This window comes from Solanum dulcamara, chromosome 10 (genome assembly GCF_947179165.1).
Source record: "Solanum dulcamara chromosome 10, daSolDulc1.2, whole genome shotgun sequence".
Lineage (NCBI taxonomy): Eukaryota > Viridiplantae > Streptophyta > Magnoliopsida > Solanales > Solanaceae > Solanum > Solanum dulcamara.
Window position 1 is genome coordinate 7,694,039 of NC_077246.1, and position 24,714 is coordinate 7,718,752.

Below are 24,714 nucleotides of genomic sequence, written 5' to 3' on the forward strand. Positions count from 1 at the left end.
AACAGCATCCTACCTTACAAAGATTAATTTATTTGACCTACTTAACCTCCGAATCTTAAAATATGGTCTTCATAAAAGTTGTAGGTAATGATCTTGTGGTTACTCAGAAATTTGAATCACTCAATTTGGATATTTCTATGAAAAGTTATGACCAAAATACAGAGACTGTATCATGTTTAGGCAAAAATTGAAACATCGTATACAACGTTTTTAGGGGATATTACATTATCTCCCCCTTGGGAACATTCGTCCTCGAATGACAAAAGACTTAGCTTGAGTAGAGTAGAGTATTAACAAACAACCTATCATTAATGCAACAGTGTAACTTAAAATATCATTTAAAAAAAATATTTCATAATTTTGCAAGCATATGACAAGAAAAGTTGAGATATAAAGATTTCAAGTAATTGAGCAAGGACAACTTAATACCTTAGGTTTGGGTAGAGGGGAAAAGATGAGGGTATCCTATTAATCATATCCGCTTCCGCTTCCCATGTTGCACTTTCTATTTGTTGATTCCTCCAAAGGACTTTAACAGATGCAATTTCTTTGTTCCTCAATCTCTTAACTTGCCGGTCCAAAATTTCCACAGGAACTTCTTCATAGGTCAAGTTTTCTTCAATATTCACTACTGCCATAGGTACAATGAAAAGTATCCAGAAGCTTAAAAGCATAAATAACAAATATTACATGATGTATGTACCTTAATATTTTCTTGGACATTAGATTGGTCATTTTGTTGGGGTGCGTCAGATTTATTTGCAAAATTGTGCACCTCCAATCCAGTAGGTGCTTCTTGTTGTTCAACCACATGGAATGTTTGATCAAAATCATCTGTTTTAACTTGAGATGATATGCCAGTTTTTGACAGCCAATTTTGACCGACCTATAATTATTTTTCGAATCACTATCTTAATAGATAGGCATTTTTAAAAAAAAATTATTTTCTTGTATTATATATATATGTATAAATTTATATTTTTTCTAGTTTTTACAAAAAAATAATAATAATAATAATAAAAAAATCATATATTTTGGATTTCATAGCTTATAATATATTTTTTTATTTGTTAATATTATTAACATCATTTTTTATCGTTTATGAAAATAACAAGCTTTGTACATTCAAATATTTTTCCACATTATTTAGTATATATTATATGTTTGTGTGTATTTTCTTCATATAAAATATTACTGAACTAAGTATATTTTATCAATTTACTTATTCATATTTTATTTGTGCATGTCGCATACCTACTTTAATACTACTTATATGCATATGCATATAAAGTATTTTTTTTTAATTAATTAAGTTTATTGTGAATTTTAGTTAATTGGTATGTCATATCTATTCATACGATGCATCATATATATATATATATGAGTATTTTCTTTATATAAAAAAATATATTACTTACTAAGTCTATTTTGTTATTTACTCATTCATATTAATATATACGTATTACATCTATTTAAATAGATCTTATGTACATATGTATATAAAAAAGGGGTTTATTATTTAAGTTTATTATATATTCTTTTGTTTATGTTAATAGATCTATTTTAGTATGTATTATATACATGTGGCATTTTATATGTATATACGCAAATATTTATATTGTATGTACATGCATATTTATTTTTTATATATATATTATTATAATTTTATAAATTTATGATTTTACTTATTCAACATGTATTTGACAATTAATTAGCTAACATTTTATTTTTATAACTACTTATAATTATATTCTAATCAAATTTTAATGTAGTCTATTTTTAATCTCAATTTCAATCTCAACCGTAGATTGCATTTGATCGGACGGCTCCCATTCGTTCTTATTTTTTTCACACCCCAAAACCCTAAACTGTCTTATTCTTCCTCTTTCTAACAAATAAAGACTTAATTCTCTCTCTACCTCTTCACCTAACTCTCTCTTTCTATTCATCATCTTCTGAAAGGAGAAGAAGACAAGAACAACCACCATAGCAGCCCCTCATCTCTCTCGCGCTGTCCCCCTCTCTCTCTCACGCTATCCCTCTCTCTCACACGCTGCTCTCTTCTTCTCTCCTTCGCCGTCAGCCTCACGCCGCCGCACCATCGAAGTACAGCAGCCAGCAGCTGCAATAACGCAGCAGCTCCGACGGCAGCGAGCTCCAACTCAACCTGCAGCAGTGACAACACGCAACGCGCAGCTGCAACAGCAGCAAAAACGACCCCTCACGCAGCCACCGTACGCCGTCATTAGCCGAGCAAGTCAAGAGATCAAAAACGGATCTGTGAAGATCCGTCTTGGTATTTTTCGTTTAACTCTTATTTACTATATGCTATTGTTTCTTCATGAATAGATCTAAAAGTTCTTGCTCCCTTTTATGATTATTGTGTATTTGTTAGGTAAATTTATGTTATTGTTGAATTGTTTAATATTGATGAATGTGCAAATATTATTATGATTGATGTTATAGTTAATATTTATATGAAAATAATGTGTATAGTAAATATGATTCATAAGATTTCAGTTGCAGAAGATTTTGATTGAGTTATTTATGGATGATTATATATTATGTGGTGTAAAAATTTCGTTTTGATTTTAAATGAAAAGTATATAGTAAGTTCTTTGCTTAGAAGATTTAGATCTTCTTATATTAGACTCCCATTACAGATTCTTGTTTTCAAAACAAATGTTTGGCTTATTGTCTACTTCAAATAATTTGAGATTCAAAGTTGTTTGTTCGTTCCTAATCGATTAATATTACAAAGCATATATCTATTTTTTGTTCATGTTCATGTTCATATTCATTTTAGTGTTTATATTCATGTTCTTACATTTTAATTATGCACAAAAATATAGTTCATTTTTAGATGTTCACTTGCTTATTAATCGATTAAGATTATTATATATGTTTGTGTTGTTTGTTTTTCTGTCCATGTTTACATTCTTGTATTTAATTATATACAAGTATAGTTGAGAATTTTTTTACAATAAGATTGTTATTATTCACCATTGTATAAAATACATATCTTTTAATCCGGATGTCTATCGGATTAGTTAATTGATAAATGACATCTTGTTTTCCCATTTGAATTTAGGAAGAAGGTTAAGTTTGTTTTACTTAATATGACAATTTTTGTTGATTGAAGTTTTTAGTGTTAAAAATAATTATAGTAATTGCTAATATGATATAATCATTTTATATTGTGTCATAATTAATTTTGTCCCTTTATGAAAGTTTAAAGTAAAGTTACTATTAACTTTAAATATTTTAATGTCCCACCACTTTAAAGTTAATGCTCCACTATTTTGAAATAAAACATCTTTTGAGTGATTTTAGGAGTAAATCTTGGAAAATTGTTATTAATTTGATTGATTGTTCACTTATTTGAAATTTTTTGAATTAAAGTTTTTGGCTATTTTGTCTTTATTGACTTGATGGTATTCTTACCCATAGATTGATCAATATAAGTAGACACAAAGACACACAAAAGAGGAGAAGGAAAAACAGAGGACAAGAAAAAAGGAAGAACAAACAGAGGAAAAAAAAAAGATACAAGAACACAAAAACAAAAAGAAAAGAAAAGAACACTAGAACTTAGAGAAGCTTTTAACAAAAATACTTAATTGCTTTTAAGTTCTTTCTTTTGCCTCTTTGCTACTTCGACTTGTTTGGATCTCGGATATTGCTACCCCTTTTCGTTGACATAAAACTCATAATAACCGGTTAGTACTTTCTTTTCCTATTTTTATTATACTGTCTTTACTTCTAGGTTCTTACATATTATATCTTGTCAAAATAAATACATGAAGTATCCAGGTTAGTTCCCACTTTCTTTGATATATTGATTTATTATTTTTTGAAATGTGTTCTTGTCCTATTTGTTTGCTTTGTTGTAGCAAAATTATATAATCATGATATCTCTCTCTATATATTTGTATATTGGTTGTGTTTTCTTTATGATTTAGGAGAGTTTGAACTTCAAAGTTCAAGACACGAGGAGTGCGAAAGTTTTAAGATGTCATTATTTCGTTTACATTTTGTATTATTTATTTATTTACCTTTTGTTTTAATTTTGTAATAATCTTGTAAACTCTACTCTTCATAATAATAATAATAATGAAATTGGGGATAGTCTAAGGGGAGGGGAAATCTACGTGCTACTTGCAATTTTTTTTTTACTTTGACACAAATTTTATGTGGTTGCGTGCGCTAAACAAATATACCGAAAGAAATTAGTTATTTTAATTATTTTGTTGACTTTCAGATTTTAATTTTAAATAAAATACGTTTATCACACAAATAAATATCGATAAACTCTATGTTTTAATTCATCAATCTTAATATTTTCATATATTATATGTATTAAATAATATGCCCAACTCTTGTATATTTTATTCAAACTATCAATCATTCTAGTATTACATATCATGTACATACGCTTTCGATAGATAATTTCCAGCATGTTAATTAAATCATATGTCACGGTTTAAGCTTAATATCTTCAGCATATTAATTGAAACTATACCTACACGACTTTAGCATGTTAAATTTTATAGAAATCATGTTTAAGATTTAATAAGTTTAATAGGCTACTTTAATAGATACAATACCTATATATTTGCTAATAAATATTTTTTATAATATTATGTCATATAGAACTATGTTTATAAAATTGAATAATATTGCAAGCATATAAAACCAATATTTTCACCGTAAGAAATATACATAAATCACGTCTTTAGTACTTAATGAATATTTTTAGTATTTTATAAGAGTTAATTTACGCTTACAAGATTACAAATATTTTTATCATATTGACTCATATAGAAACTACATCTATAGAATTTAATTAATGTTCCAATACATACTTTATTTGGAAACCATGGCCATAAGATTTTTAACCATATAGAAATCATGTTTAATGTAGAATGTGGTCAATATATATAAATCATGCATTTAAGTTAATAAATAATTTATCTGTTATGTAGAATTCATGTCTATAGGCCGTTATAAAAATATTTTTAGTATAATATTATTAACAAAAAAATCATACCTCTAGATTTTTAATAAATATTTTAGCACCTTTTATTAAAACCAAGCCTCTAGAATTGTAACACATGTTTATCATAGTTTATATATAGAGACCATGTCTATAGGATTTGATAAATATTTGTCATGTTATTTTATTTTAAAACCATGCTTACAATTTTAATCAATTTTCAACATATCATTTCATTTAGACACCATGTCTATAAATAATATTTAAAATAAATTTCAACATACTAATCATCTAGGTATCATTTATAGGGTTTAATATTATTTCAAGCATATAGAAAACTATGTCGGTAAGAATATTTTGAGCCTATTGGGTCCATGAGATCTAACAATATTTCTCGCATATTTTATCATATAACAATTATGTTTATAGGTATTATAATTCTAACATGTTAATTAAATGGATATTAGGCCTTCGTAAATTTTTTTTTCATAACAATTATGAGTAGGATTCATGCCCCTAGGGTTCTAATAAATATTTATCATATTATTCTATATTTGAAATTATGTCTATATTTTAATACATCTTTAGTATATCAACATTTAGAAAACCATATCCATAGCGTTTAATAAATTTTTAGCATGCTCTTAACTAAAGTCATATGAATAGTATTCTATAAAATATTGTTAGTTAATAACTAAAATTATCAAGCATACTTTTTTTTATCACAATCATCTTAGTAATTAAGTTTGCCCGTCATATTATTCAGGTTTGTACGCACACACATGATCATGATGACCTTCACAACTTATCTGTGTTTTCAAGCATGTTAATTAATTAATTTAGAGGCTTATTTGAGATTTTATGTGCTAACTGCTTGTCCTATCTGTTTTGTTTGACGATGTGTCTAATTAGGATGCCTATATTTCCTTTGGTCTAAAACCTACTCTAAATAGTGCGTCCAATGCCTCTTGGATATTAAGTTGGGACGTTTAGACACCTTTTAAGACGTTAGTTTTTATTATTTTCTTTTAGATCGCTCTAGGATTATAATAACAAGTTAACATAAGAGGGGTAGGGGTAGTTAGGCCCTTCGGAAATGATGGAAGTCGACCCGAGTAGAAAAATGACAAATCTTCACATTTTGTCTTCCGATTAATGAGCCGGCGCTGATCCGAAGAAAAAATAAGAATATAGATATTTTTTCCTGTCGACCTTAAATATTTTTGTTTGTATATATATTTGGGGTAGTTTAATATTTTAAAACTCAATAATTTTTAGGCATCATTAATCTTATTAGAAGTTGCACCCAAATTACATTTATGACACATTATACATCCATATATCTACACTTGTCTATTATCTTGTTCACTTTTTTTTATTTATTTTCTTTTATCATGATTACAAATAAAGTAATCATTGCTAATATTAGACATTCATTTTAGTTACCATAAATTAGGTAAGTTTATTTATTTAAATGATTTTAAAGTATACATTTGCATTTCCATATATAATTTTTTAAATATATTTTAAGTATATTATTTATTATTTATTTTTACTATACAATAAAATATTTATTATTAAATTTGGTTCATTCATATATAAGACGTATATATATGACATACCTTATATTTTCACCTTTTTCTCAAATTTAATAAAAAACCTTTTTCTTAATATTTCTAAAATAAACAAAATGAATAAATATCCCTAATCATATTTCTAAAACTAAATTTAAGGACTATCTTCGGATAGGCTCTGAGGGATGCCTAATACCTTCCCCTCGAGTAACTTAAACCCTTACTTAGAATCTCACAGGTTTCGCAAATCAAAACAGATTGTACATTTACAATGGTTTTCCTAATATTTTCCTTAAAATTAGGTGGCGTCTCTAAACATTTTCAAAATCAGAGGCATAGCCATTTTTATGTTGTAAACTATTTCGATCCCGTTCGAAAATAGGGTGCGACACCAGTCATTCGGTTCGCCATACTGTCGATGGCTTTCAAAAGATCAATGTGATTTGAATCAATTTTATTCTCCAAACGCTTGAACTTTCGGACAACCTTGATACATGTATATGAAAAATCAGAATGTATCACCTAATTAAAAGTATATTGTATGTGATACATCTTAAAGTAATAACTTACGTATCTCTTTAGAGACTTCTTTATGGACTTCTTCAATGCTTTGAATTGCATATGAATAATTTGATCCGAATGACCGGAAGATTCATCTCCTACAGCTGACTTTGCCCCTGGTACATTGTCAGGAGAAACAGGCTTTTCTGATTCATTTGGTGGTATGAAATCTTTGTGCATGTTGGTTGTTTCTACTTGAATTGGCTCTTTAGTAGGGGAAGTCTTCATTCTTTTGGAAGGAGTTGGAGAAGATGTATCAGCGACATGACTGAATCTTTTTAATAATTCTGTGGGTGGTGTTGTTGAAAAGTCCTCAAATTCAGGGACTTCATGAGGTTTTCTGAAATTGACCTTGGTAGCCGATGTTGAAGCTTCAGGTTTCTGTTGGCTGCCATGAATGACAATAGATTCCATTTCATGTTGAGATTGGACAATGTTGGAGCATGGATACTGCAAAAAATATTGATTGATTGTCAGAAAACAATTGAATAATTGATACATGTTAATTCTGATACATAAACATGATGTATCAGAAACATTAATTCTTCATACATGAGAAACTGATAGAAAAACAACATTATCTAATACATAAATGCAGATGTTTCATGAGATGTAATTCTTGATACATTATAATTTGATACATAAGATAGAGTTTTCATGAGCTGTAAATACTGATAAATGAGTTTCTGGTACATACAATTATATGTATCAGAAAGGTTATATAAAGTATATGTATCAGATACATTATATCTTGATACATTTATATCCTGATACATAAATATATGAGCTGATACATCTACTTTATGAATCAAATTATACTGTATCAAGGTCATGAATATATAATGTATCTTAGATGTTATGTATAATGAATCAGTGCATAAACGAATAATATTCAAAGCATGTACCTCATTGAAGATGATAGACATGAAGGTCTCAAATTTTGGCTTCACGGCGACAACACGCCAGTTAAGAATTCTGGGAATTTTATTACCCACTCTTACAACAATTTCAGAGGGAACTTGAGATGTACATTCATATATCCAAACATTCAGAGCGTATGGCATGCCGCCTAGACGATACATTTGTTTGGCATTTGAAAACTCCTGACGCATTCTTTTTATCAATTTTGAAAATGCTATTTTCCCCATGGATATTGCTCATACCTACCATCTTCTACCATCTTAAAATCATCAACAGATATAGGTGCATCACCTCATTCCGGGAAGGTAAGGGAGAGAAAAAACAAAAGTGTGGATAAAATAGAGAATGGCCATTTGAACAGCGTCTTCGTTTGTTTTCCATCCTCCAACCAGAAAACGCTCAACGAAACGAGCTTTGTTGACCCCATTTTTGGCACCAGGAAAATATAAAGACAATAATCTACTTGTTTGGTCATCAGAATAGCGAAAGTCATTGATATTACCGGTACATCGCAAATCAGTAATGATGGCAAAATCATTTATTGTAAATCGTAGTATATTACCCTGCACATGACGAATGTGCAATTCTTCTTTGTTTTTTTGCTCTACCTCAAGAAGTAAGAGGCATTTTATGATTTGCCCTTGAAAATTGCAGTTTGGCATATCTAAGTAGTGATCAAATATGGATTGCCTAAATAACTTTATACCTTCTTCACCTATTGATGATTCAAAATCATCAAGAAAATTAGCCCTATATGCCGTTTCGAATCTCAATGGGTGGGACGGGATCTTCTTGATGACGTATTTCATTTCCTGCATTGACATGAAAATATCTGATGCATGAGATGAGATTCTGATACATACAGAAGATGTATCAGAAACAGTTATATATTATATTCTAATACATAAATGTAGATGTATCAGAATCATTAAAACTTGAAATAACAGAAACTGAGACTTAAACATGATGTATCAGAAATAGTAAATCTAAAAAAATTGCATTTGAAAAAGACATTATGTATCTGATACATAAATGATATGTATCAGCATCATTAAAACTTGAAACAACATAAAATGACACTTAAACATGATGTATCAGAAATAGTAAATCTCCAAAAAATTGCATTTGAAAAAGACATTATGTGTATCAGAATCATTAAAACTTAAAACAACAGAAACTGACACTTAAACATGATGTATCAAAAATAGTAAATCTCCAAAAAAATTCCTTTTAAAAAGACATTATGTATCTGATACATAAATGATATGTATTAGAATCATTAAAACCTTCACAAAATTTTTATTCTAAAACAAAAAACTTAATTGAACCCATACCTTTGGGAGATTAGGGCGTGTTGTAACCCCTTCAATCTTGTTGTCTATTTCTTTGGGTGCATGTTTAACTGTAGCTTTCAACTTCAATTTCTCACGTAGCTTATTCATCACTGCTGGATCGTTACGATGTTTGGATCTAACCTCGTCGTAACCTTTCCAAGACGAATCAGAACTAGGAGAAACAAGAATTCCTTGATTTTTATTGGACTGTTTGAGACCATGAACAGATTCCATATGTATCATTGAAGGTATGAGAAACAAAAATAGAAAGATTTACATAAGAAAGCAAATGATAAAAATTTAGAAGATTTTTCAAAGATTTTCAGACGAAATCAAAATATATAAATTTTAGGAGAAATCAGATTGAATGAGTATGAAGTGAAATTCCATATAAGGAAAGATTAAAATATACCTTAGTTGAAACCTTAAAATTGATTAACGGTTGAAGAGTATCAAATTAACTAGAGCAAATTAGGGCGAGGATGAAGGAAGAGGCGGATGTATCAGTGAGGTATAGAGAGAGAAAGGAAAAAGAGGAAATTTGGAAATTTTTTGGTATAGAAGAGAATAAAATTAAATATAGCATCATATTATGTGTAAAAGGGTAATTCCAAAATATATACAAATACACCGGACTTGGCCCAAAGTGATAGCAACAAAAATATATGTTAAGACAGAGAAAATGAAAAGGGAAAATGGAAGGTCTTAGACTTTCTAGAATATTCCGGCGAAATCCCTCCCTATCCCTCTTCCATCGATGCACCATTGAAGCTCCAAGGCATGAACTCCCCGCTCATGGTGTTTTTCGCCGTTTACCTTTAAGAATCTGCAGCTGATGGTGTGGACGAAAGCTTTGAAAGCTCTAATCCCAGAGTATAAATGGAACTCTGCATTGCGATGATCTTTTGCTAAGGATGTTGTTGAGCATTCCTCCATTGTATAAATCAAGAATAATAACATTCCGATCTAACAATAAAAGTAAGTTTCTGCTCCTTTTCTTAAATCTAATCCCGATGGATTGAATTTCTCAATGGAATTAATACCACCACCTGAGCTTAGATCTCTAGAAAATATATTAACTACTTAAACTTGTTATAGAAATGACAAAGGAAAGTCCTCAGTCCAACTTTACTATTCTAGGAAGGAACAATTGATCCAGATCAACTCTGGTACACAACTCTTATAAAAATTGTTTCTCTTACACTGATGTAGAAATAAATAAGAAAATATACCTTATACATGTACAAGTCTACCCTTACTTGTCCTCATTTTATATCTTGTGTGATACCTCAAACTCTCACTAGGTGCGAGATATGTAAACAAACGAATCCAATTCAGACAAACGGGGTTGACAAACTTGCTTTGGATGATAGTATTTTAGAAGTATAGGGACTACTACTCACTGTTAGAGCAAACTTAATTTAAATTCTTTATTCTCAACTATGGAATACCATATTTGTCAGTATTTATGATTGTTTTTTCTGTACTTGAAACATCCTAAAAATGAGTGAAATCAACAGTATCTGCAAAATGAAATACTAAGTTAGCAAAATAGTCAGCAAGAGTATTTTTCCTCCCTTAAGAAGTGTTGCACTTTTACTGTCATCAGGTCCCTCAGTCTATTAATGGAGGGACCTGATGACAGTAAAAGTGCAACACTTCTTAAGGGAGAAAAATACTGACCTCCAAAATCACACTTCACGGGATGTCCCAATCCTTATTAAGCATTTGAACCAAAGCATAGGAATCTGATTTTAACAATAATTGCAAAAAATCATGTTCCCAACAATATTGTAGACCTTCCCTCGCAGCAATTGCCTCAGCCATAATGCTAGTAAAATCTAGAATTTTCACCCTGTTAACACCTATTAAGTCTCCTGCTGAATTTCTTATACAAAATGCAGCTGCACTTGGCTAGGATTACCTCTAGATGCCCTATCTGTATTGTATTTCCACCAACCCACAGGTGGATGTAACCATCTGACCACTTTTTTCTAAACAACTGGCCTGAATATATCTAGTATAGATACCATTTGAGGCCAGTTATTGGGCAAAATAGTGTACTTAAACTTCATTAATTTTTGATGTTATTACTAATATCCCAAATCACCTTCATGATGGGATGTGCCCCTCCATGTAACTGTGTAATTCTCCTTCTCCATAAGAACCATAAAATCACATTACGGATTGCTTGAAATACCAACTTTTTTCTAGATTACCTTTTGTGTTCCACCATTTCATCATCACCTGTTTCAGTTGAATTCAGGGTCTCAATAAATCAGCCGTATTAGAAAAATAGGTCCACACAATATTAGTAGTTTCCCCTTTTAGGAATAAGTGCTCTACTATTTCTTTCACTGAAACTTCACATCAACCACACATTAGTGAAATATTTGAGTTCCATTGTGCCATAGGTTAGCAACTGTAATTTTATTTGTCCACACCTTCCAAGCCAAAAAAGACATTAGTAAAGGGATTCCTTGTACCCACGGTTTCTTGTAGTAATCAATCTCTTCTTTTCTCCTTCTAACTAGCTCCCATGCACTCTTAACTATGAAATTACCTAAACAAGTTTGGTCCACCAAGGTCTGTCAGGTACATCAGCATGCTTCACATTTTCCATATTTTCTTTAATATGCTCCATTAACTGCATCTGCATCTCATCATAATCTCAATAATTATCATTTTTATAAAAATCTCAATATCAATAGTATTATTGAAAGTCTGCAGCTATGTAGGTTGTGAAAATAAAAAGACCCAATCTTGTTCAGTTATCAAACCAAATAGAAGAAGTACCACCTCTAGGTTCCCACTGAAGATATTATTCAATATTATTCCTATTCATTAACATATTAACTTGTGAACCTCTTTTCCATTGTACTAAGTTTGACATTTGTTTCATACAATATTTATTCTGCATGAAGTTAGACCATAAAGAATTATGAGTTCTAAAACTCCCCCAAAGCTTAACATATAATGCTTTAGACATGTCAAACATAAATCTAAAACCTAAACCTCCCTCCTGTTTAAGTAAATAAATATTATTCCAAGCAGTCCAATGTTTACTTGTCACACCCCGGAAGGGTACCCTAGACGTGGCTAGCACTCAGAAATCATTACTGGCTCCCAAGCGAACCACTTGGCCTGATCAAACATCCGTTCATTCATTCAATTAGCGGAAGACTTAAAATAAAGAGATAATTAGGTGGGAAATTCCAATCAACAATCTAGCTCAAAGAAGAAAGGCCATGGGCCAACAAATCAAAATCCAATCTAAATCATTAAAATAGCCCGACAAGAATAATTCAAGGAAATAAAATATTCAATCGACCCATCACTATCTAGTCTATGAAGCCTTTATCACTACTATCTAATTAGTGCCAATGGCGGGTTCATGGCTGTCAAATCAGAATGAAAAGACTAAATTCAACGCAAGAATAACATAAGTGGTATCCTCCGAATGTAGGGGAGGACTCACCAATAAGCTGAGTGTGAACAGATCCTCAACGGTGCGCGTATTTGATGATCTCTTAAACCTGTCTCTACATCATGAAACGATACAGGTCCAAATGGACGTCAGTATGTGGAATGTATGAGTATGTAATATGGCAGAATAAAACATGCATCAAGGTAGAATAATATCAGTCCATATATCTCAAATCAGAAAGATAAGAGAGACTCAATCAAGGTGTCATAAGTCTAAAGTAAGAATACGGTTTAGACAGAGACCAATCATATACAATCCAATCCAATCCAATCATGTACAATCCAATTCAATCCAATCATATACAATTCGATCCAATCCAATCATATACAATCCGATCCAATCCATTCATATACAATCCGATCCAATCCAATCATATACAATCCGATCCAATCCATTCATATACAATCCGATCCAATCAAATCACATACCATCCAATCCAATCATATACAATCCGATTCAATCCAATCACATGCCATCCAATCCAATCATATATCATAAACTCAACGAATAAAGTCGAAGGACTCAACTCAATAGACGTGTGAATTAGAATTTAGAAATATTTTACAAATCGACTCAATCATCTACAATAATAATCAAACCAATCACATCATAGTCAATCAACTCAATAATAAACTCAAAGGACTAGACTCAACAGGTATGCAAATTAGAATTTAGAAATATTTTACAAATTGACTCAGTCATCTACAATACCAATCAAACCAATCATATTATATTCAATCAATTCAATAATAAACTCAAAGGACTCTATTCAACATGTATGCAAATTATAATTTAGAAATGTCTTTCAAATCGACTCAATCATCTACAATCTCAAATTATGCAAATTATATCATGTAGTCACATTAGACTCCAATCCACTCCATCTAAAAACATCATCATCAACATAACCTCTTCATCAATAATTTTACTTTAAAAATATAAACATCATTTACATCATCATCAAACATCTTGCTTCAAAATCCTCATTTAACTCTATGTTCAATTTCATCAATACTCATTAAAATATGCATCATCTCACTTTGAAAGCAATACTTTATTTATACATGGAAACCATCACTCTCAACCTCAAGACAAATTGTGACAAAAATGAAATCTCATCTTGAGTTCATGTGAATGAATACATGAATGTATACCTCAAAATACTTAACTCAAAGACATCATCAATACATATGAATTTATATACAAAAACTCAATAGAATTTATAGATAACTCAAGAACTCAACTCATTAAAACCTCAAACTCAATCAACTCAACGAATAAAGATGTAGGGCACGAGGATGAACTCAATCCAATGTTATGAGTATCCTTACATACCTGGAATGAAGATTATCTCACAAAAAATCAACGACATAGCTTGAATATCTTGAATACTAGCTCTTCTCCTCCTCTCACATCTCTTCTCTCAAAAGTTCTAGGGGTGAATGAGAAGAAAACACCCCTAGGATACTGATAAAGGGGGAATCTTAGCCCTAAAACATAGTGGGTTAGGTTGGGAAAAGTAGGAAAAAGACCGAAAAGTCCTTCCCAAAAATTGAAAACGGGCAGAAATTTGAACTAGGGTGGAACAAGTCCGCGTTGCGGAGTTGTTCCCCCATAGTTCATTTTTTTCGATATTTTAAGTTGAACCAAAATTGGCCAAGTCCGCGGGGCGGATTGGTCGCGTACCCTTCTGGTTAACTGGACATAACGTTTACTCCGAACTCCAAAAAATGCAATCTTGGTGGCATTGGAAAGAAGACTCAAAGACATTTAATTTGATAGGTCATGAGTCACCCAATTCGTTATAATCTAGGAGATATGGTCGTTTGAAGTTGATCCTTATACGGTCACATACGAAAACTTAGCCGATAGAAATTCTTTGGGCTTGACTTGATGTTAGAGATCCCATACTTAGGAATTGATCCTAACTCATATATACAATTAGAAGTCATTCAGTTCGAGTCTATACGCATATGAAGAATGGTTCGAGTATTGGTAAACAAAATTTGGAGTGTTACATTACTTTCACCAGTGACTTTGTTACTGCAGAAAAATTTAGCAAAGATTCTATGAAGTTCTTTTAGAACACATATTGGAGGAACAATAGCACATAGGATGTGGACAGGAACACTTTGCAAAACACTACTAATCAAAACTTCCTTTACTTCCATAGGCTAGTAGATTTCATTTTCAAGCCTGTAGTTTTGCTTTAACTCTTCTAATAAAATCAAGATAGTGTTTTTTTTCCTTTTCTGGAATGTGTAATAGGGCATACTACTAGCCTATGTTAAAACCTGTACACTCTTCCCACCAGTGAACTGTTAACACTACTTTCATTATGGTGAAGATAATAGGCACTCTTGTCTCTATTGATTTTTTGACCTGATTGAGTCTCATAGTTCTGCAAAACTTTCATAATATTCTTCAAGAAATATTTATGAACTGATGCAAATATGATAGTTTCATCTAGGTAGAGCAGATGATTTATTTTAGCACTCTATTTTAGCATCCCATAGATATCCCTGGAATTGATTATCCTCAAATAAGCATTTAGGGCCCTAGATAAACTTCAGCTGACAGTATAAAAAGTGCAGGGGATAATGGGTCTCCTTGTTTCACTCCTCTGGTATAGTGAAAGAAATCATGGGATTGGCCATTAATTAAAAATGAATACCAGTTATTAGCCAGTAGTCTCCATATCAGATCAACAAAATTTTCCTTATACATTAAAAAAGGATTCTGATTCCCATCTGATAATTAGTTTTGTCTCAGCACTTCCATAAAATCAACATTTTCAGCCTAGAAATTCAGAAACCTAAAAGCTTTTCTATGTCTACTCACCTCCTCTTTCATATGTAATAATATAAAAGCATGATCAGACCCTATTCTAGCAAGATGTTCAACCTTCATGTGATTGGAACAATTTTGCATCAGTTGATTGGATAAGATTCTATCTAATTTCTCAAAAATGCAGTCACTTTCAGTTCTTCCATTCCACCAGGTGAATGGACTTCCTTTAAATTGAACTTCTTCTTAATCACAACTTTGGATACAAATATCAAGATCTTCATGGTCGACATCTTGGACCGGACGACCACCAATTTTCTCTTCACCATTTAACACCACATTAAAATCACCACCTAGTAATCATGGACTGTCCATTTCTGCTGATAATTGATATATGTCTTCCCACGGTGTTAGTCCTTCCTCAGCATTACATTTAGTATAGACTAATGTAACAATAAGTCTGTGAGTCCGCTGTTGATGCTTTAAACATATTGTTAATTGTTGTTCCGTATCCTTGATCATTGTACAATCAAAATCTGAGTTTGACAAAACATCATATTTTGCCATTACAGTTTGCCTTTACCATAGGCTTCTTCATACTTCTTCTATAGCAGTTAATATGCCTGGTATGTTGAAAGGATTCCAACAAATTAATGAAAGAAAATTTATGAAAATTATGAAACATTTGCACTCTTTGGAAAGCTTGTTGGGATTTCACTGATCTAATGTTCCAAATAAGTGTTTTTATATTCTAACTTTTGGTTTATTACTCTTTGGCAATACCTTGATAATACTCTCCACCCCATTTTCTTGAGTTTTTTGGTAGCTTTGTGGACGGATCAGCCTCAATATAGATAAATAATTCACTTCCTCTATAGGAAGTTCAACCTTTGGAACAGCTTAGCTTGATTTTCCTCTGAAACCACCACTAAATTGGGACGGAGGAAATATATAGTTTGAATCTAAAAAAAATATATAAAAAAGGGAATAAACAAAAAGAAAAAAAGAGGATAAGCAAAGGTAAACCGCTCATTTGCAGTCAAATTTCTGAATTTGCTAAAACATAGAGAACACCCTAAATCAAATTTTAGCGCCAAGAAAGCAATGCTCTCATTTGCTTTACACCATTCAGCTTCTTCTTCTTCACCAAACCCACAATTCCATTTTCCCCACCAAAATCAAATACCTCCATTTCAATCCCTCCCCTTTTCACCCTTTACTGTAATACCCACAAAATTGCTGAGTAAACCCCCGTTTTTCTTGCGCTTATCATCATCATCTTCGGCATCGTCATCTTCTTTGATTGCTGATGATGAATTTCAAGTGGAATTGGGTCGGTTACTGTCTTTGCTGCCGGAGGAGATGCGGCGAGGAGTTGGCGAACATCCGGTGTTTTCCAATTTAATTGAGGTGGTTATGGACTTGGGTCGTAAGCCACTTGCTCGATTCCCTTCTGGAGATTTCATCTTGTCGGATCATCCGATAACTTTGGATGACCTTCACCAAGCTACCTCGCAGGTTAAAATTGAATAAATGTAGTACCCAATTCAGCTTGAGCTATATACATGAACGGAGCTAGGGTATTAGAAGGGGTTTGAAACCCTCTTCATCAAAAAATTACACTGTATATGTAAGGTTCAAACCCTCTTCATCAAAAAATTACACTGTATATATAAGGTTACAGTAGATGTTGAATCCAATTTAGTAAAAATTCTGGCTCTGCTGTTTACTATAGAATACTCACTCCGTGCCAATTTAGTGATGCGGTTTTAGCTGGAGATAAAGTTTAAGAAAGAAAGAAACATAGACTTTTGAATATTTGTATGACTACAAATGTATTTCATTTAAGTGTAAAATGTGAAGTATAAAGTTAGGTTGTTTCTAATTATAGAAAGGTAATTCTTTTTGGACGGGCTAAAAGAGAAAGTGCATCACATAAATTGGGGAGGAGAGAGTAGAATGATTTGAAAAATACCATAATACTTATGCTAAGTTCATAACCAGAGGAATTGTGGGTGTGATGATACTTGATACTTCCTATCCATGATTTTAAAATCCTGGATTGCTTCTTCCTGTAGTAGTAGTTTGATTTAAAGTTGCAATGGTAGCTTCAATTGAATTTGGGAAGGCTTTGGTTCTGATCAGGGTCAGCCTTGGCCAACTCTCTTATACACGCACACACACTGAACCTTTAATTGAGTGGAAATGTTGAGGTTGTGCCTGATTGATTAACAAGTTTCTTTTTTTCAGTTGGTGTCTTAATGATATGCTCAAAGACACTAGTGATTTAGTTTCAGACTCAATAGTAATTATGACCCTGGAAATGCAGTAACATAGCCGTTGATAACAATTTACCCGGGTCCAAGGCAAAAAGGTAGTGCTAGCAACAATTTGGTTAGCACTGTATTTAATGATTTCTCATGTTACAGGTTGGTGACTTTGCAGTTGACAATAGAGCTGGCATTAGCAGAACTTTACACCGAATTAGTGCTATTAGAAACCGGAAAGGTGCAATTATTGGTTTGACTTGTCGAGTTGGTCGTGCAATATCTGGAAGTGCAAACTCATTGCGAGATCTAGTTAAAGATGGTGCTTCTTTGTTGCTCATTGGTCCTCCTGGAGTAGGGAAAACAACTATTATCAGGTTGGTCATTAGATGTATTCTCATGTCATGCCCTCCGATCTTTGATGTGCAATAGCATGAAAGTAGAGGACATTTCTGCTGTTTATCCGTGATTAGTCTTCTCCTCCTTAAAGTTAATAATTGCCATTACATTTCTGGTTATGACATTAGAAAGATAGAAGTTTTCTTGTTGCTTCACCGTTCGCCTCAATTTTGAGAATAGGAGTGAATAAACCTAATAACAAAGACACATAGAAGTCATACTTCAAATATGTCCAATTCCAATGCAAACTTGGTTTTATATTTTGGTAAGCTATACCACAGAGATTCTACCTAGCTCCTTAAAGGTTGGAAACAGGCAGTGGCTTTTCGTTGTGTGCATGCATAGCTTGAAACCAGTGAGTAGTTTTTTATATCAGGTCTTTGCCAACACTCTGAAATTTTATTATTGGCGCTGTTAATTTGGTATCTAGACATGGCTTCCTGATGTCTTTTTCATTGAGAAATAAGCCGAGACCTCTTACTTATCTTTAAACTCAATTTTGGACAAGTTTAATAGCCTCTATTTATTTGAGTCCGCAGCTTTCATGAAGTCATGGTTCATGGAACAAAACAGGTTTCTTGCAATTTGTGAAGGCATACCTGATTCTACTGAGCTCATCTCAGCAACAGATATTTTGGTTGAAGATATTATCCAGATGAATGGAGGTATACCTGATTCTACTGAGCTCATCTCAGCAACAGATCCGCGCATGGAAGGAGGTTCCGGTGAAAGTGAGGATACCCTTTGCATTTTTCTTTATGGGTTAAGATGATATTGCCATTTAACTTATTCGGAAGGAAAAAAGAACGACATCACTACATTGAATATCTATTAAAATCCGAGTCTCAGAATCTATTTTCTTAGTTCAGATTTATCGCCGAGCTTTTATTCATATTGTTGAAGGGCGTTCAAAAGAGAATCAATTTCCAAAAGAGTGAATTACCTCCTAGTACATGATGGTTCTGCATTCGCATGTTATTGTTATTTAACTTGCTGCAAAGCTTACTATCTTTTAATTGTGGATTTAAGAAACCTAATTTGATGCTTCTCCAGTATCCTTAATTGTCCCCTCCTTTGCCTTTTCTCATGTTAAGGTCCCATAAACCCCCTTCCTCTGTGGAAAGTGCTTGGTGGCCCCAAAAATGAAGAGTAGAAGTATCAAGCAGGGGTGATTTTTTTCTTTTGGCTGACTATTCAGATTCAAGCCCAGCAAATTTTAAAGTATTGCTGGATAAAAAAAGAACATCTACTTGAGTCTTGTCACTCCTTGTATAGGTGGAAAAGAGGAGATTCTTCTTTGCTTTAGCTCATTAAGATTTTCCACATTAAAGTAATTGTCAAAGACTCAGTTTACAATTACAGAACCTCCTCCTCGAACTTTATATCATTTTGATGAAGCATTTGAGTTAATCCACTCTCTATTCCTTTTAGTGCTTTAAGGTTTTTAACTACTATGAGGGAAAGTAAGGCATAGAATAAGAGATTCTTGTGAAGGGAAAAAAAGAAGTGAGGAAAAAACTCGATAAACCTTCCATCAGCTTCTATAGGAAAACATCTACGTGGAACTCATATTTGAGCAGGTATTGTAGATCCCAGAGGCAAGTGTGATGCAAGGGATAAAACAGCTAAACATTGACGATGCTGTTGAGTTTACTGATAATATCAGTGAAGCAGATGTTCTACTTGCTCTGCAGTCCATGCTTAAGAAAAATTCTCGGATTCAAGCAGCTGCAAGATCTCACGGCATTCCTATTTATGTTACAAAGGTATTCTTCTGAGATAACTTGCAATATCTCCCCATTTGAATGGAAGTTCTGAAGAAAGAAGGGAAAAACAAGATGGTATTTTTGATGCATTATCTGCTGTCTTTGCGGAGTCCAAATTCACTATTCTTGTGCGACTTATGTGAAAAGTATCTTTTTTTTTTTTGCAGACAAACTCCTCAACGCAGTTGACAAAGGCTATGTAGGCATTAATCATTGATTTTGCTGATGGTTTTGAGTTTCTCGAATCTGAAGCTAAGACAAATGAGTCTGAAAAGATAGATGCCTTAGAGGTAATTTCCTCTTTTATTCTTTTTTCTACTATCTTTTTGGAAAATACAATTTCGAAGACTCTAGCCGTTGACTTCCATCAAGATGATAATGGGCTTTGCATGATAAAATGGGTTTTAACTATTCTTAAGGGTGACTACCCTTAAGTTGGATTTAGCTTTATGATGAAATGCTAATTTTCACTATCTGGAAAACATGGACGTTCCGATGAAGTCATTGGCATGAAACATATCTGCTACATTTTGTCATGCTGTGTGAGAACATCTGATGTTTGCAATAAAACAAAACATAAAGTGAACTTCAACTTAGGATTCACCAAGTCTCTGGTTAAAAATATTGTGGTTTCATTTTAGTCTAAGAAGAGGAGCCTTGGCGCAACGGTAAAAGTTGTCGCCATGTGACTATGAGATCACAGATTCAAACCGTAGAGATAACCTCTTGCAGAAATGCAAAGTAATGGAGCCTATATGAGACCCAATGTGGTCCCACCCTTTCCTGGTTTGTGCATAGGGGGAGCTTAGTGCATATGATGTCCTTTTCTCTTTTTTCATTTTGGACTAGGGCATCAGCTATTTACAATGAAAAAGTGATAAAAATTTCTTTTCAGACGAATATTTCAAATGTTGTGTGAAGTGGCTTGTTTCCTAAGGTCTCATCTGAAGGTGGAGCATTCAGATGAGATTAAGGTCATGGGGTGCTCTATCATACTTTGTTAATTTTCCAGAGGAATGCTCCTTTGCAAAATAGACAAGCTTAGTTAACCAATCCAGAGGAATTCTCCTTTGCAAATTAGACAAGCTTAATTAGCCAATAGATTGAAAAAAACACACATCAACTCGCTAATATTCGTCCAAAAAAATCAACTAACTGATGCACAATTCTTTTCTTTTTTCTTTCAGGATATAGAACATCACCATTTACTATTTGTGCTCAAGTTACTAAAACTCTATTACTGTTAAACTTAAAAAAACTAAATTTTAATACTTCTGGATGTGGTTCTTAATGGGTATGAGGCTTGAGGGTAGTGTCTACATCTAATGTTTAGTTCAGGATAATTATTTCTTTCATCGAAATTGAATTGATATTTGTTAACTCAACTAAATAATAGAAGAAACAAAAGAGAGAAAGAAAAAGAACTAATCAACAAAGGAAAAGAATAATTGCCACCATAGTGGATCTAGTTGTATTTAAAATTAACATAAAACTATGTCCCTTATGGGAAAAATACGATAAATAATTAAAATTAACAGAAAACTATGTCCCTTGTGGGAAAATTCCGATAAAGTTGGAAGGAAGCAGAAATTAACATAAAACTATTGATACACTTTGAAAATTATAATCATCTTTATGGAGAAAGCTAATTGAGTGTCTGAGATTTTTTTTTATGACCGTGGTGTTCAAGCTAGCCTTCACGCACCTCGACTAATTCCACAAATTTGACATGTCAGCATTAGGTGCTCATGAGATGCATGTATGTCAAGTAAACTTGTCTATATGGTCACCAGATAAGTTTAAATGTCTAATTTACAAATTATGCCAAGTTTGAGAGACTCTCTAGGTATTTGGACTAAATTATTTATATGGTCAACTTTAAATATGCTCATAAGCCAGTAAAAGATACTATATAAATAGACTTTAAGGGGTAAGTGATATCAACATTAGAGCTTCAATTAAAAAATCTACCAAAAGAGTTAAGTGTTTCTGTGACAATTTCAGCCTTTTATATAACAAATTAATTTCTTATCTCTCTTTATTGTTATGTATGAAGAAAAAAAATTCTCAAATTGTTGAAGGAATGGATAATTCAATGTAAACTCCTTTTTAATTGTCTCCTCCAACTCTATGTCACTCTAGGCCAGATGACAAAGCACATTTTTTTCTACAAAAAGACTTAAGAGTAAAACACATGTGTAAGTTGATTAAATAATTAGAATTAACATAAAACTATGTCTCTTATGGGGAAAAAATCTGATAAAATTAGAACGACACAAAAATTAACATAAAACTATCTATCCCCTTTGAACAATCTTTATGGAGAAAGTTAATCGAGTGTGTGATATGCTTATAGCAATAAAGAATCTAATTATCTAATTAGATTCTTTATAACCACACAAAACTCGTTTATTAACTTGTAAAACAACATAAACAAGCATAGAAATAGTGTTATGATAACAATGAAAAGAGAAATTCAAGATTTACAAGATAAATGAAATTTAAAAAGAGACAATTTTAAATCATAAATGAGAAGCCGAGCATCATATCAATTAAATCTCTATATAATAAAAAGGAAATCACACATAATTTTGTTATATCAAAGAAACAAAGATTATAAGTTCTAGGGATGTCACCTTTATATTCATAAAATTTTAGCAAATCAATCATATGATCAATAATAAATTCTTTGTCATGATCTATCAGTAACACACAAACTTCTCTCTCATACCAATAAAAAGGAGCTTCCATTGGATTATCTATTCCTTCAACATGAGTTTGAGAATTTTTTTCTTCAGACATGACATAACAATAAGGAGATATAAGAAACTAATTGTTATATAAAAGATTGAATTTGTCAGAGAAACACTTAACGCTTTTGGTAGATTTGCTAATTGAAGCTCTAACGTAGAATTCACTTACCCCTTAAAGTGTATTTATACAGTATCCTTTACTACTGACCATATAAATAATTTAGTTTAAATACTTAAATAGTCCCTCAAACTTGGCACAATTTATAAATTAGACACTTAAACTTATTTGGTGACCAGATAGACACTTTTACTTGACATACATGCATCTCATGAGCACCTAATGCTGGCATATCAAATTTGTGTGTATTGCACTCCACATTGGCGCGTGAAAAAATTAAATTTGTCAATTTCTTCTTTTTCTCCCTTCAATTTTTTCAATGTATTTCTTTTTATATTTTCGTTGGAAATATTAGCTAAGTATGTTTATCCCATTAAGAAGGTGAATTGATCCCCTCAATTACGTAATGTTCACCCTTTGTTTATGCCAATAAAAATCACAAATATTGCAAATGCTTGAGTTTTTACACTATTGAATCACAATAAAAAAAAATATTAATTGAATATTCTAAATTTTTGACCAACTTTTATCCTCTTAATAATCAAATTATACAATTTCGAGGTTCATTAACTATTCCTATGCATATCAAAATGTAAAATTGATGATCGGATGTGATTTAAAGTTATTGTGGATGGGACTACATTTATTAAGTATCAATTACACTTCTTGAGACTAACCTAACACTTAATGCTAGTCTTAGTTGACTAAAGATTCTTTCCCACGTGCCCTTAATATTATTTTTTCAATAGTTCAGATGATGAATGTCATGTCGCAAGTAATGGCTAATGGTCTTAGATTTAGGCCTCATTTGTTTTTGTTGGGATAAATCAGCCCAAAGATACTTTTAACATGGTGTGATATTGTATGCTTTTGCCAAGCCCACATGGTTTTTTCTCAAAAGGCTTCACGCCATTAAGCGATCCTTCACCTTATATGTAGGTTCCCAAATGTGGAACTTCGTTCACATCCAGCAATCTTCCCCTCAAACTAAGTTCCACATGACCCATCACCATGATCCACGGGTCAATTCCTAAGATTCACTGTGTGTCACCTACATCATCTGAGTATTTTATGGCAATCGAAGCCCAAAATTAGCTTCTTTTTATATGTGTGCATCTAGCATTGTATTTACATAATCTACTATTGATAGTTCTCATGTATCCTGGTTTGTTATCTGTGTTTCCTGATATATCACCAAATAATATCGTTGATGTAGTTACTTTAAAAGCTTTGAGTGGATTTTGTGCATCTACTTTTTGCAGGAGGCTAGAATAGCCATGGAGCGAGTGGTAATTCCAAAAGGGGAACCTGTTGAGCTACTTCCTAGGCCATTAAATATTATACTTCTTCAGAAGGATCTTGTTAGAAAGTACAAGCTAAAGTCAGAGCGAATTGGAACAGGAATGGATATAAGACTTCGAATTCTCCCTTTCAACAGTGCATCTGATGAAGACGGTCACAGTAGTGAAGAAATTGATGATGAGAGCGAAGTTGATCAAGTATTATTCAGGCCCAATGCTGAATCAAATGGATCTGCCTACACTGTGAATAGGTTACCTCTACTACCTGAATAAGAAAGTAGATTGTTGGTTTCAACACCAGTTGCCTCTATCAGAGTGCATTATCTTTGTTTCTGAAGTTTATTCAGCACACCTGGCATAGTGTATCATTCAAAATCTATTGAACATACTCTGAATCCATTGAGTATAAATACAAATGGTAAACTAAAAATTGGTGTTTTTTTTTCCAAA

General features: G+C 32.3%; 1 pseudogene; it reads left to right on the top strand.

Moving 5' to 3' along the window:
* The first annotated feature begins 16,492 nt into the window (after nucleotides 1–16,492).
* LOC129905004 (protein SEEDLING PLASTID DEVELOPMENT 1-like) lies at nucleotides 16,493–24,714 on the top strand (annotated as a pseudogene).